Here is a 16,177-nt window from a genome sequence, read left to right as displayed (position 1 = left end):
TAGCAAACCCCCTTTTGTACATTTTGAAACCCTAGATCCCAAAATCAAACCATTTAAACAATATGCTCAAAACCTAGGTCAAAACCCATAAGGATGAGTAGGAATCCCTACCTCAAGAGATGAATCCCAACGAAGAAGATGAAGAAAACGAAGATGCTCGAAATCCCAAATTTCTCGGATCAAAATATAGCCCTCAACGATTAACACACTTTTTACAAAGGCCAAAGGGTAGGGGAACACTCCTACTAGATCAATCCCTAGAGAAAAGTGGAAGTTTTAGTGAGAAAAGCTCTCCAATGGCTGTTTTTGAAAAGTAAGAGAGAGAAAGGATGTGAAAAAGTGATTTAAAATGCTAAATCTCGGAGTGTTATACAGGTCGCCCCGCTCGAGCGTGGAAACCCCCGCTCGAGTGTCAGACACAGACTCCCGCTCGAGCGTTCAAACCCCCGCTCGAGCGTCGGATACAACTATCCAGAAGTTTTGCAGAACAGGTCCCCGCTCAAGCGTCAAACTCCCCGCTTGAGCGTAAGACACAAACCCCGCTCGAGCGTCGAAACGCCCGCTCGAGCGTCGAACACTGCAGAGGAAAATACTGGAAGATGGATATTCCCGCTCGAGTGCCAAAACCCCCGCTCGAGCGGAGAAGCAAAAAGAAAGGCCCGCTCGAGCGTCAAAATCTACGCTCGAGCGTGAAGGCTTAAATCTGGGCATCAACTTTTGGTTTCTAAACCCAACCAACCTGTTTCACACCTGCCCAACACAACCCAAGACTCAAATACAAAGAGTAAAGGATGTAAACGAGAATGAGACAACAACACATCCACGGAACCGAGTCCGGACTACATTAAATAAAGAAAAGGGGAAGCGGGATCGCTATAACCTTCCCCCCTTAAAGAATTTCGTCCCCGAAATTAAATACAGGTTTTCAAAAAAAAAAAAAAAACAAGTTTTCTCCATTCCCAACAATATTATAACATAATATTAAACAACCCAACCCATTAACGGTCAATCTCATCTCTTTTCAAGAGGCAAATCACAACAGATAACTCAATATACATTACTAACATGCTTACCCTTGAAATTCACCAATTTCAACACATTCTCCACAATTCTATAACATTTATGACATTAATATCATGCTTGCATTTCCACAATATATTTAACATATACAATTTTAAAACAAACTTCCATTTTGAGGCAAGTTCCAAAGCATACTTCCATAAACCAAAACATTTACAATCAACTTAAGACATATATAATACTCTTAAAGTTCAACAATATTACAAAATCCCAATACACGATTATATATCAACAAACATGTCCGGATATTTCTCACGGACTTCCAACTCACGTTCCCAAGTGGCTTCCTCCACTCCGTGATGCTTCCACAAAACTTTTACCAAGGGGATGGTCTTGCCTCGCAAGACTTGATCCCGCCTATCCAAAACCCGAACCGGTCTCTCCTCATAAGAGGCATCCTCATCTACCTCCAAGTCGGTCTAATCTAACACGTGCGATGGATTCGGCTCGTACTTTTGAAGCATACTAACATGAAACACGTCATGTACTCCGGATAACTGCGGGGGTAAAGCTAAACGGTAAGCCACCTCGCCAATCCTCTCAAGGATCTCAAAAGGACCAATAAACCGAGGGGATAACTTCCCACTCTTCCCAAACCTCATCAAACCCCGTCTAGGTGATATTTTCAAGAAAACATGATCACCCATCTCAAATGCCAAAGGCCTCCTTCTACGGTCGACATAACTCTTTTGGCGACTCTGGGCTGTAACAAGCCTCCTACGGATAAGTTCAACTTTCTCCGTCATTTTCCTCACCAACTCCGGGCCCAACAAAGGTGCATCACCCACCTCGGTCCAACATAATGGAGACCTACATGGTCGGCCATACAAGGCCTCAAACGGTGCCATACCGATACTAGATTGAAAGCTGTTGTTGTAGGCAAACTCCACCAAGGGCAAGTGCCTCTCCCACGTCCCACTAAAATCAAGGACACAACCTCGAAGCATATCCATAAGGATCTGGATAGTACGCTCGGACTGCCCATCAGTCTGAGGATGATAAGCCATGCTAAAGGTCAACTTCGTACCCAAGGCACTCTGCAAACTCTGCCACAACCTAGCAGTAAAGCGAGGATCTCTATCCGAGACGATCGTCATTGGGACCCCGTGCAACCTCACTATGTCCCGAACATACAAATCGGCAAGATGATCTACCGAATCTCTCACGTGCATAGGAATGAAGTGCGGACTTGGTCAACCGGTCTACAACCACCCAAATAGCATCACTACCCCGCTGAGTCCTCGAAAGACCTACAACGAAGTCCATAGTGGCATGCTCCCACTTCCACTCGGCAATAGGCAAGGGTTGCAACAAACCCGCAGGCCTCTGATGCTCAGCCTTCACTTGCTGACAAGTAAGGCACTTCGATACGAAAACAACCACGTCTCTCTTCATACCCGCCACCAAAACTGGTGACCCAAATCCCGATACATCTTGGTGCCTCCCAGATGTACCGCAAGGCGTGAATGGTGAAACTCTCGAAGTACCTCCTTTCGGCAAGACTCCGACACAAACAGACGATCTCGGTATCTCATACTCAGGTCGGGAAGCACAGACAAACCCTTCTCAGCCTCCCCACTGGAGATCTTCTCTCGGAGGGATTCTACCTCAAGGTCACCTCCCTGTGCCTCTAACACTCGAGTCACAAGTGTAGGCTGCGCAACAACAGAAAACAAGGCCGCAGCCTCGACAGATTCATCCAAAAGCAAATCGAACTCGCCAAGTGCCCCCAACATCTCCCACTCCCAGATGGCTACACAAGCTACGTCACTAATGGATTTTCTGCTAAGGGCATCTGCCACAACATTGGCCTTTCCCGGGTGATAGTGCAACTCGAAGTCGTAGTCCTCAATGAACTCCATCCACCTCCTCTGCCTCAGATTCAAGTCTCTCTGTGTAAACAGGTACTTTAAACTCTTATGGTCCGAGAACACCTCGAACCTCTCACCATAAAGGTAGTGCCTCCAGATCTTCAAGGCAAAGATCACTGTTGCTAACTCTAGGTCATGTGTAGGGTAATTCTTCTCGTGTATTTTCAATTGACGTGAGCCATAGGCTACCACTTTCCCCTCTTGCATCAACACACCACCCAAACCCTCTCGTCAGGCATCACAATAAACCGCATAACCCAACCCTCTATCCGGGATAATCAAAACCAGAGCGGTGGTCAATCTAACCTTCAACTCTTGGAACGACTTTTCACAAGTCTCACTCCATACAAACTTGACCCCTTTCCGTGTCAATCTAGTCAACGGCGAAGCTAGCCTGGTTAGCGTCACCGTTGACTAGACTGACTCGGAAGGGAGTCAAGTTTGTGTGGAGTGAGACTTGTGAAAAGTCGTTCCAAGAGTTCAAAGTTAGATTGACCACCGCTCCGGTGTTGATTATTCCGGAGAGAGGGTTGGGTTATGTGGTTTATTGTGACGCATCATGAGAGGGTTTGGGTTGTGTGTTGATGCAAGAGGGGAAAGTGGTAGCCTATGGCTCACGTCAGTTGAAAATACACGAGAAGAATTACCCTACACACGACCTAGAGTTAGCGGCTGTGATCTTTGCCTTGAAAATCTGGAGGCACTACCTTTTTGGTGAGAAGTTCGAGGTGTTCTCGGACCATAAGAGTTTGAAGTATCTGTTCACACAGAGAGACTTGAATCTGAGGTAGAGGAGATGGATGGAGTTCATTGAGGATTATGATTTTGAGTTGCATTATCATCCGGGAAAAGCCAATGTTGTGGCCGATGCCCTTAGTAGGAAATCCATTAGTGATGTAGCTAGTATAGCCATTCGAGAATGGGAGATGTTGGGAGCACTTGGCGAGTTTGATTTGCTACTGGGCGAATTCGTTGAGGCTGCGGCCTTGTTTTCGGTTGTTGCGCAGCCTACACTTGTGACACGAGTGTTAGAGGCACAGAGAGGTGACCTTGAGGTAGAATCCCTCCGAGAGAAGATCTCCAGTGGGAAGGTTGAGAAGGGTTTGACGGTGTATCCCGACCTGAGTGTGAGATACCGAGACCGTTTGTTTGTGCCGGCGTCTTGCCAAGAGGAAGTACTCCGAGAGTTTCATTATTCGCGCCTTGCGGTGCATCCGGGAGGTACAAAGATGTATCGGGATTTGGGTCGCCAGTTTTGGTGGCGGGGTATGAAGAGAGATGTGGCTGTTTTCGTATCGAAGTGCCTTACTTGCCAGCAAGTGAAGGCCGAGCATCAGAGGCCAGCGGGTTTGTTGCAACCCTTGCCTATTGCCGAGTGGAAGTGGGAGCATGTCACTATGGACTTCGTCATGGGTCTTCCAAGGACTCAGCGGGGTAGTGATGCTATTTGGGTGGTTGTAGACCGGTTGACTAAGTCGGCGCACTTTATTCTTATACGCTTGAGAGATTCGGTAGATCATCTTGCCGACTTGTATATTCCGGAGCACTGAAAGTGACCTTGGCATCCTTCCAGCTGAAGGGAGATGCGGGTCAATGGTGGAAGTACGAGAAGGCTCGTGTTGGTGGTACTTGGGAGGCGTTTGTAAATGCTTTTCAGGAGAGGTTTTTGTCTGCAGCAGCTAGGGAGAAGCTGAGGGATCAGTTTAGCCGGCTTAAACAGCAGGGCTTGTCAGTGGCCGAGTTTGAGGCAACTTTTACCAGTCTGTCTAGGTTTGCACCTGAACTGGTGGCGTCCGAGGAACGTCGTTGCTATGAGTTTGAGCGGAAGTTGAGGCGGGGCCTCAAGTTGAGAGTTGGTGGGTCTTACATCCGAGAGTATAGACACCTGGTAGATGCTGCTGCTCATATGGAAATTATGATGCAGGAAGAGGAGGAAGAGCAGAGGGGCTCCAAGAGGAGCCAAGATGGTCAGGGGGATGGCCGGAGACAGAGGGGTTATAACCCTCAGCAGCCTCAGGGCGCAGTTTCTAGATCGACCTTTCCAGTGCCGAGTGCAGGCTCGGGGAGAGGCAATCAGGGGGAGTTTGCTTGTTACAAGTGTGGCCAGCTGGGTCACAAGGTTTCAGTTTGCCTGCAGAAGGGTGGGGGTCAGAGAGCTGCTTCTTCTTCAGCTAGACCGCAGAGTCAGAGTTTGGGCAGGGGGCAGCCCTTGTCTTGTTATCAGTGTGGACAGCCTGGGCACCTGAAGAGGTTTTGCCCGCAGTTGAGTGCCACTTCGGGAGCGTCTGGTTCCAGGCAGACGCAGAGTTTTCAGCCAGCTCAGTCTGTGCAAGCCTCGAGGGCCAATCCAGGGGCTTCGTCGTCCCACTCTGTGCAGCAGTCTTTTGCTCCTAGAGGTGAGCAGGTAGACCAGGGGCCTACGGGGCGCGTGTATGCTGTTACCGCGCAGGATTTAGTACCAGCTCCATCGGTAGTGAGAGGTACTTTTCTGTTTTGCAACTTGGTTGCTAATGTGTTGATAGATACGGGTGCATCTCATTCTTTTGTATTTGCTGCATTTGCATCTGTTTTGGAATTGGAGTTAGCACAGTTAGCATCTCCTATTTGTGTGGTATCGCCTTTGGGTGGTGAGTTGATCTTGAAACAAGGTGTTAGAGGTTGTGATATAGAGGTCGCCGACCATAGGCTTCCTTTTCCGTTTGTTGTCATGCCCATGAAGGGTTTTGATGTTATTTTGGGTATGGACTGGCTATCGTCATACCGGGCTGTTATCGATTGCTACCGCCAGAGGGTCACGTTATGTACCTTGAGCGGGGAGTGGTTCCATTTCTTGGGAGACCGGGTTGGTTGTGTTTTGCCACCGGGGTATGATTCGCGAGGGCGAAGTGAGCTTAGTGGTCTACTTGCTAGCTTTGAGAGTGGTGAGTGTGATGAGACCCAGATTGTATTGCCGAGGGTGGTTTGTGAGTATTCGGATGTCTTTCTCGAAGATCTTGTTAGTTTGCCACCTCCCCGAGAGATAGAGTTCTCTATTGATCTAGTGCCCGGCACGGCGCCGATTTCTATGGCACCTTATCGTTTTGCTCCAGCAGAGTTGGTTGAGTTGAAAGTTCAGCTCCAGGAATTGCTAGATAAGGGTTTTGTTCGCCCTAGTGTTTCGCCGTGGGGAGCACCGGCCCTCTTTGCTAAGAAGAAAGATGGTGCCTTGAGATTGTGTATTGACTACCGGAAGTTGAATCGGGCTACGGTTAAGAATAAGTACCCTATGCCCCGTATAGATGATTTGTTTGACCAGTTGAAGGGTTCCCGTTGTTTCTCTAAGATAGACTTGAGATCGGGTTACCACCAGTTGAGGGTCAGGGAGGAGGATATTCCTAAGACGACATTCCGTACGCGGTATGGCCATTATGAGTTTCTGGTGATGCCATTTGGGCTTACCAATGCACCGGCAGTCTTTATGGACTTAATGAACCGGATCTTCCGAGAATTTTTGGATCAATTTGTAGTCGTTTTCGTGGACGACATTCTTGTCTATTCGCCTTCTGAGGAGGAGCACGAGGAACACTTGCGAGTGGTGCTTGAGTTGCTTAGAGCCCATAGGCTGTATGCCAAGTTTGGGAAGTGTGAGTTCTGGCTGAGGGATGTCAAATTCTTAGGCCACGTAGTATCCGGGGAAGGGGTGTCTGTTGATACATCCAAGATAGAGGCAGTGCAAGATTGGGCACAGCCTAAGAGTGTGTTTGAGATCCGCAGTTTTCTGGGATTGGCTGGGTATTACCGCCGGTTTGTGAAAGATTTCTCCAGGTTAGCGTCACCGTTGACTAGACTGACTCGGAAGGGAGTCAAGTTTGTGTGGAGTGAGACTTGTGAAAAGTCGTTCCAAGAGTTGAAAGTTAGATTGACCACCGCTCCGGTGTTGATTATTCCGGAGAGAGGGTTGGGTTATGCGGTTTATTGTGACGCCTCACGAGAGGGTTTGGGTTGTGTGTTGATGCAAGAGGGGAAAGTGGTAGCCTATGGCTCACGTCAGTTGAAAATACACGAGAAGAATTACCCTACACACGACCTAGAGTTAGCGGCTGTGATCTTTGCCTTGAAAATCTGGAGGCACTACCTTTTTGATGAGAAGTTCGAGGTGTTCTCGGACCATAAGAGTTTGAAGTACCTGTTCACACAGAGAGACTTGAATCTGAGGCAGAGGAGATGGATGGAGTTCATTGAGGATTATGATTTTGAGTTGCATTATCATCCGGGAAAGGCCAATGTTGTGGCTGATGCCCTTAGTAGGAAATCCATTAGTGATGTAGCTAGTATAGCCATCCGAGAATGGGAGATGTTGGGAGCACTTGGCGAGTTTGATTTGCTACTGGGCGAATCCGTTGAGGCTGCGGCCTTGTTTTCGGTTGTTGCGCAGCCTACACTTGTGACACGAGTGTTAGAGGCACAGAGAGGTGACCTTGAGGTAGAATCCCTCCGAGAGAAGATCTCCAGTGGGAAGGTTGAGAAGGATTTGACGGTGTATCCCGACCTGAGTGTGAGATACCGAGACCGTTTGTTTGTGCCGGCGTCTTGGCAAGAGGAAGTACTCCGAGAGTTTCATCATTCGCGCCTTGCGGTGCATCCGGGAGGTACAAAGATGTATCGGGATTTGGGTCGCCAGTTTTGGTGGCGGGGTATGAAGAGAGATGTGGCTGTTTTCGTATCGAAGTGCCTTACTTGCCAGCAAGTGAAGGCCGAGCATCAGAGGCCAGCGGGTTTGTTGCAACCCTTGCCTATTGCCGAGTGGAAGTGGGAGCATGTCACTATGGACTTCGTCGTGGGTCTTCCAAGGACTCAGCGGGGTAGTGATGCTATTTGGGTGGTTGTAGACCGGTTGACTAAGTCGGCGCACTTTATTCCTATGCGCGTGAGAGATTCGGTAAATCATCTTGCCGACTTGTATATTCCGGACATAGTGAGATTGCACGGGGTCCCAGTGACGATCGTCTCGGATAGAGGTCCTCGTTTTACTGCCAGGTTGTGGCAGAGTTTGCAGAGTGCCTTGGGCACTAAGTTGACCTTTAGTACGGCTTATCACCCTCAGACTGACGGGCAGTCCGAGCGTACTTTTCAGATCCTCGAGGATATGCTTCGGGGTTGTGTCCTAGACTTTAGTGGGACGTGGGAGAGGCACTTACCCTTGGTAGAGTTTGCCTACAACAACAGTTTCCAATCTAGCATCGGTATGGCACCGTTTGAGGCCTTGTATGGCCGACCGTGTAGGTCTCCGGTTTGTTGGGCCGAGGTGGGTGATGCACCTTTGTTGGGTCCGGAGTTGGTTAGGGAGACGACGGAGAAAGTTGAGCTTATCCGTAGGAGGCTTGTTACAGCCTAGAGTCGCCAAAAGAGTTATGCCGACCGTAGGAGGAGGCCTTTGGTGTTTGAGGTAGGTGACCATGTCTTTCTGAAGATATCACCTAGGCGAGGTCTGATGAGATTTGGAAAGAGTGGGAAGTTATCCCCTCGGTTTATTGGTCCTTTTGAGATCCTTGAGAGAGTTGGCGAGGTTGCTTATCGGTTAGCTTTACCGCCGCAGTTGTCCGGAGTTCATGACGTGTTTCATGTGAGTATGCTTCGGAAGTATGAGCCAGATCCATCACATGTATTGGATTGGACCGATTTAGAGGTAGATGAGGATGCCTCGTATGAGGAGAGACCGGTTCGGGTCTTGGATAGGCGGGATCAGGTCCTACGTGGCAAGACCATTCCTTTGGTGAAAGTCTTGTGGAAACATCACGGAGTGGAGGAAGCCACTTGGGAACGTGAGTTGGAAGTCCGCGAGAAATATCCGGACTTGTTTGTTGATATGTAATCTTGTATTTAAATTTTGAACTATTATTGAACTTAAGAACTTTTATATATGTCTTAAGTTGTGAAACATTGAAAATGTTTGGTTTATTGGAAGTATGTTTTGGAACTTGCCTCGTATGGAAGTTGAATGTAACATTATATATGTTGAATATGTTGTTGAAATTGGAAAGGAAATGCGTAATGTTGATGCATGTTGAAAGTACATATGTTGTTTACGTATTGTGAAATGCCTCTTGTTAAAGGGATGGGATGACCGGTAATGGGTCGAATTGTTGAATGTTAAAATGTGTAACATTGTTTAAAATGGAGGAGAACCTGTTTTTGAAAACTTGTGCTTAATTTCGGGGACGAAATTCTTTAAGGGGGGGAGGTTATAGCGATCCCGGGTTTACCCTTGTTGAACAGTGATCCGGACATGTGTCCGTGGATGTTGGTAGTTGATTATTATCTTGTTTACATCCTTTTTACTTCGTATTTGAGTTATAGGATGTGTTGGGCAGGTTTGTTACAGGTTGGTTGAGTTTAGAAACCAAAACTAGTTGCCCAGATTTTGACCTGTCCGCTCGAGCGGGGGTTTTGGCGCTCAAGCGGGAATTGCACCCATCCAGTATTTTCTATCCTTCAATACTTGTTATTTGAGTTATTGGATGTCATAGGCAGGTTTGTTACAGGTTGGTTGTATATGGGAGCAAATGGTTGCTGCCCAAAATTCTGGTCCTTCGCTCGAACGAGCAGTTCGTCGCTTGAGGGAGCTCTGTGTTTTAGATCCTTCGCTCGAGCCAAGGTTCCTTCGCTCGAGCGAGAATTGAGTTTTGTGTCTTGTGGCTCGAGCGAGAATTCTTGTGCTCGAGCGTGCGTCTGCGTCTCATTCTGACCTGAGAGCTCTGTTTCTTGGCTCGAGCGATATTTCCTTCGCTCGAGCAAGCGAGGTGTATGTTTTGGGTTCCTTCGCTTGAGCGAGCATTCTTGCGCTCGAGCGTGCTTCTGGGTTGCAGACCTGAAGCTTTAAATTGTTTGCTCGAGTGAGGCTTTCTATGCTCGAGCGAGAGTTCTTTGAGCCTGGTCGCTCGAGCGATCAATCCTTCGCTCAAGCGACCCTGTGTTATATCAGTAAGCCGCAGCGGTGAACACTTCACTTTTTCTCCCCTTTCGATTTCAAAACCCTAGAGTTTGGCTCTCTCTCTCTCTATACTTGTCTTCTCTCTAGGGATTGATCTATCTATAGTGAGCTTCTATCCTTAGTCCTTTGTATAAAAGATAGAGTGGGTTGAGGGCTTCGTTTTAATCTGAAAATTGTTGGATTTGGAGCACTTTGGTTTTTGGCCATTATCTCCGTTTGGGCTCTAACTTCGAGGTAGGGATACCCTACTCCTTCTTATGAGCTTTGTCTTTTAATTTTAGCATTTTGATATGTTGGGAGTTGTTGTGTAATTTTGGGAAAAGTTTGGGTCTTTGTGTAATTTACAAAAGATGGGGGTTTTGTGTATAATAACCCATAATCATGTATGACATAGGGAAATGAGGTTAATGTTGGATTATTGAGGAAAATGGAACCTTCGGGTTGATATGTGAGTTATGGGAAAATGCCCTAATTAGTTTGATAAATTAATTTGTATAATTAATTTTGAGAAATGAGAAATTCAATTGAGAATATTCAAATTGGAAAGGTATGGGATTAAAGGGTGTAGTTGGATTAATTTATCGATCACCTGAACGAAATGTTGATATTTTATCCATTTGGTGCATTTATTTTCTGTTTAGAAATAACTGCTTTGGGCTATCGGTGGAGGATAGTCTTGATTGTTGTAGACAATGCATGATGATTAGGCAAACGGGAACTAATCAATTGAAAGTGTCATTGAATGTGACTGTGAAATAATACATCAACCTTATGTATTGATTGAATGTGTATATGATCTGTGTTTATATACATTATGTTTTGTGGGAGGAGATAGGGGATGTACTCCATGGTTTAGGAGTAGATAGCGGATGGACCTCTAAACCGGAGATTGTTTTACATTGATACAGCACTACAATGTGTATCAGTTGTGAAGTATGGAAGTGTTTGGTTATGTTGATACAGCACTACAATGTGTATCGTTTGTGAAGTGTAAAAGTGGTTTTATACGATATTGATACAACACCAAAATGTGTATCTGTCATGAATTTTGAAAGTAATTGAGTGGTGAGTTATAATCTCATTAAGTTATTTGGGCCAGGTTCTGAGCCTTGTTTTCAAACTGAAAGTTGAATAAGAAATGGAAACTGAAATGTAACATGGGCATGATTGTCATGAAACTGTAATATGACATAAGTGGAATATAAGTGTGAGCCATCTATTGAATGCTATTATTTTAGTCATTGTTTATAGTTGGTTTAGTATATTTCTACTAGGCTGTGGCTCACCCTTTATGGGACATCATTTTCAGGTACATGTAGCATGCTACCTCCAAGGACATAGCTTGGGAGGCTTAGTGGCTGGGGACTTCTTTTGTTGTTTTGTTGTATTACATGTGTATCAAGCCAAGGGCTTTCTTTGTATAGAGTTAGTACTCTCTTTTTGTAACCATGTGTTGACCTGGAAAGTTGTAAGCCCATAGGGCATTTACATTTGTTGTCAACATGTAATACATTTTGTAATGATTACTCTGATGGAATATATATATTTATGCTTTATTCACTTTTGTCTAAGCATGCTATTGTTGGTTGATTTATGGGTTTATTCCGAGGGTGTTACAGGGGCGAGGCATCTTCTTCACACTTTCCATGCAAGTTAATGTCACGATCGCTAGAGATCCTCCAATACTCACAAAGTGTATCATCATATGTTACAGGAAAAAAGAGTGACCTTTGAGTTTTAAGAGAATACCGGCCGTTCAATATTTTGGATGTCCAAAATTGAACTGGCACATGCCTAGATTGCCATCCGCAAAATTTTTCAAGCACATGTTCGATCTTTCCTAGCATTTAATTAAATTGAAAATTAAAAAGTGAATAAAGAAACCCCTGAGCAAAGCTGAACTGAATTGAAAAAAAGAAGAATTTTTTTTTTTAATGAGTTTAAAGAAATTGAGGTGAGGTACAAAAAATAAAAAATAAAGGTAAAATAGACGGAGGAGAAGAAAGTCACCGTCGACGATAGAAGGCGTCATCCTGAGCAGAGGTTCTTCAACTTTGCCTTCTCGGCCATCGGTATAATCACAATGAGCAAGATAATTCACCCAAGAATTTCTGTCTCAGACGGGGTGCAACTCGTACATGGGCATGTGTGCAAGTATAGTTCAATCTATGTGCAATGCACGTCCGATTTGAGTATGGGTTCAAGTCCAATTTAAAGTGTTTTAATTTTAATTTATTTACTTTTTCTTTTTTATAATTTCTAGTCAAAATAAATAAAAGAAATCGAAACTAGTTTGGTGAATAAAGTAGAAAAAAAAAAGGTTATCATTTGCATATGATTTTCTCTTTTAGAACAAAAGTAATCTTTTAGAATTTGAAAATTTATTTTTTGTGTTTATTTGTCTAACACAGAAAAAATAATGTATTTTTATATTAAAATTTTTAATTTTTTATACAAATTAATAGTACTTACTAAAAATATAAAATAATGATTTAATACAAATTTTTACAACAAATATGAAATTGAACATGTCTAAGATATGTGTTGGTAGTAAGTGAGGAAATATTGACCACATAGATGAAAACAACAGTCCCTAATATTTTATTCATTTATAAAATTTTGTGAGATAACTTGAATTTAATACATCAATTTTCAGGCCATATTTATTAGTTAAAGTTGCGGGTTCAAATTTAGAGAGATAACTTGCCAAGTGTCAAAGGATAAACAGCGTGGAGTAATTCTCCAAAATCACCAAACAATCACTCCATACCATCCTTGACATTTATGCATTGCAATTTTTCCCACTTACTTTTATGCCCAAGTGTTCAAGTCCTACATCTGAACATATCAGACCTTCCTTCTTCAAAGGAATAATAAAAAAGATGATACAACTCATGAATCCTCAGAAAACTTAAAAATGTTAAGAACAATTGCCAATAGAAGAAAATACTAATTTTTTTAACATGAAATTGAACATGTCTAAGATATGGGTTGGTAGTAAGTGAGGAACTATTGAGCACATAGATGAAGATAACAGTCCCTAATATTTTATACATTTACAAAATTTTGAGAGACAACTTCAATGTAATAAATCAATTTTCAAGCCATATTAATTAGTTAAAGTTGCAGGTTAAAATTTTGAGAGATAACTTGACAAGTGTCAAAGGATAAATAGCGTGGTGTAATTCTCCAAAATCACCAAACAATCACTCCATACCATACTTGACATTTATGCATTATAATTTTTGTCACTTACTTTCATGCCTAAGTGTTCAAGTCCTAAATCTGAACATATCAGACCTTGCTTCTGCAAGGGAATAATAAAAGAGATGATACAATTGATGAATCCTTTGAAAACTTAAAAATGCTGAGAAAAATTGCCAATAGAAGAAAATACTAATTTTTTTGACATGAAATTGAATATGTCTACGATATGGGTTGGGTTGGCCACAAACCTGAAAGAGGTCACAAACACAAGCTTCCTTGAAAAATTGTAGACATAGCTCTTTGGTGTTGGATACTATTCCAAGTATACCGACGCAATTCTGATACGAAAGTTTTTTTTTTCGGTGAATAACGTACGAAGGTGGTTCATACCAATCAAATTTACAGCCAAACACAAAGATGCTAAATCATTCTCAGTCCAAACCAAGGGCTTTTGGCTATAGAATACGCTGCTGGGGGCGAGGCATCTTCTTCACAATTTCCATGCAAGTTAATGTCACGATCGCTAAAGATCCTCCGATACTCACAAAGTGTATCATCATATGTTACAGGAAAAAAGAGTGAACTTTGAGTTTTAATAGAATACCGGCCGTTCAATATTTTGGATGTCCAAAATTGAACTGGCACATGCCCAGATTACCATCCGCATAATTTTTCAAGCACATGTTCGATCTTTCCTAGCATTTAATTAAATTGAAAATAAAAATGTGAATAAAGAAACCCCTGAGCAAAGCTAAACTGAATTGAAAAAAAGAAGAATTTTTTTTTTAATGAGTTTAAAGAAATTGAGGTGAGGTACAAAAAATAAAAAATAAAGGTAAAATAGACGGAGGAGAAGAAAGTCACCGTCGACGATAGAAGCCGTCGTCCTCAGCAGAGGTTGTTCAACTTTGCCTTCTTGGCCATCGGTATAATCACAAAGAGCAAGATAATTCACCCAAGAATTTCTTCCTTGGACGGGGTGGAACTCGTACATGGGCATGTGTGCAAGTATAGTTCAATCTATCTACAATGCACGTCCAATTTGAGTATGGGTTCAAGTCCAATTTAAAGTCTTTTATTTTTAATTTATTGGATTTTCTTTTTTTATAATTTCTAGTCAAAATAAATAAAAGAAATCGAAACGAGTTTGGTGAGTAAAGTAGAAAAAAAAAAGTTATCATTTGAACATGATTTTCTCTTTTTAGAGCAAAAGTAATCTTTTAGATTTTTTTTTAAAAAAATTTCTGTTTATTTGTCTAACACAGAAAAAATAATGTATTTTTATATTAAAATTTTTAATTTTTTGTACAAATTAAAAGTACTTACTAAAAACATAAATTAATGATTTAATACAAATTTTTTAGAATAAATATGAAATTGAACATGTCTAAGATATGGGTTGCTAGTAAGTGACGGACTACTGACCACAAAGAAGAAAATAACAATCCCTAATATTTTATACATTTATAAAATTTTGAGAAACAACTTGAATTGAATACATCAATTTTCAAGCCATATTAATTAGTTAAAGTTGCGGATTAAAATTTTGAGAGATAACTTGACAAGTGTCAAAGGATAAACAACGTGGGGTTATTCTCCAAAATCAACATTACAATCACTCCATACCACACTTGACATTTATGCTTTACAATTTTTGCCACTTACTTTCATGCCCAAGTGTTCAAGTCCTACATCTGAACATATCAGACCTTCCTTCAGCTAGGGAATAATAAAAAAGATGATACAACTCATGAATCCTTTGAAAAGTTAAAAATGTTGAGAACAATTGCCAATAGAAGAAAATACTAATTTTTTTGAAATGAAATTGAATATGTCTAAGATATGGGTTGGGTTGGCGACAAACCTGAAAGGGGTCACAAACACGAGCTTCCTTGAAAAATTGTAGACATAGCTCTTTGGTGTTAGATACTATTTCAAGTATACCGACACAATTGATAGGAAAGTTTTTTTGTTTGGGTGAATAACATACGAAGGTGGTTCATTCCCAAGCAAATTTATAGGCAAACACAAAGATGCTAAACCATTCTCAGACCAAACCGAGGGCTTTTGGCTATAGAATACGTTGCTGGGGGGCGAGGCATCTTCTTCACACTTTCCATGCGAGTTAATGTCACGATCGCTAAAGATCCTCTGATACTCACAAAGTGTATCATCATATGTTACAAGAAAAAATAGTGAATTTTTAGTTTTGAGAGAATACTGGTCGTTCAATATTTAGCATGTCCAAAATTGAACTGCCACAAGCCCAGATTAACAACCGCGTAATTTTTCAAGCACATGTTTGATCTTTCATAGCATACTGAAAATTAAAAAGTGAATAAAGAAACCCCTAAGCAAAGCTAAACTGAATTGAAAAAAAGAAGAATTTTTTTTTTTAATGAGTTTGATGAAATTGAGGTGAGGTACAAAAAATAAAAAACAAATGTAAAATAGACGGAGGAGAAGAAAGTCACCGTCGACGATAGAAGCCGTCGTCCTCAACAGGGTTTGTTCAACTTCACCTTCTCAGCCATTGGTATAATCACAAAGAGCAAGATAATTCACCCAAGAATTTCTGCCTTGGACGGGGTGCAACTCGCACATGGGCATATGTGCAAGTATTGTACAATCTATGTGCAATGCACATCCGATTTGAGTATGGATTGAAGTCCAATTTAAAGTGTTTTTTGTTTAATTTGTTGACTTTTTCTTTTTTATAATTTCTATTCAAAATAAATAAAAGAAATCGAAACTAGCTTCCTGAATAAAGTACATAAAAAAAAAAGTTACCATTTGAACATGATTTTCTCTTTTTAGAACAAAAGTAATCTTTTAGAATTTTAAAAAGTGTTTTTTGTGTTTATTATCTAACCCAGAAAAAATAATGTATTCTTATATTAAAATTTTTAATTTTTTGTACAAATTAAAAAGACTTACTAAAAATATAAAATAATGATTTAATACAAATTTTTTAGAACAAATATGAAATTGAACATGTCTAAGATATGGGTTGTTAGTAAGTGAGGCACTATTGACCACATAGATGAAA

Source organism: Camellia sinensis, chromosome 5 (assembly GCF_055761805.1).
Source record: "Camellia sinensis isolate YWXY chromosome 5, ASM5576180v1, whole genome shotgun sequence".
Taxonomy (NCBI): Eukaryota; Viridiplantae; Streptophyta; class Magnoliopsida; order Ericales; family Theaceae; genus Camellia; species Camellia sinensis.
The sequence above is the reverse complement of the archived record's forward strand: the minus strand, read 5'-3'. Positions refer to the sequence as shown.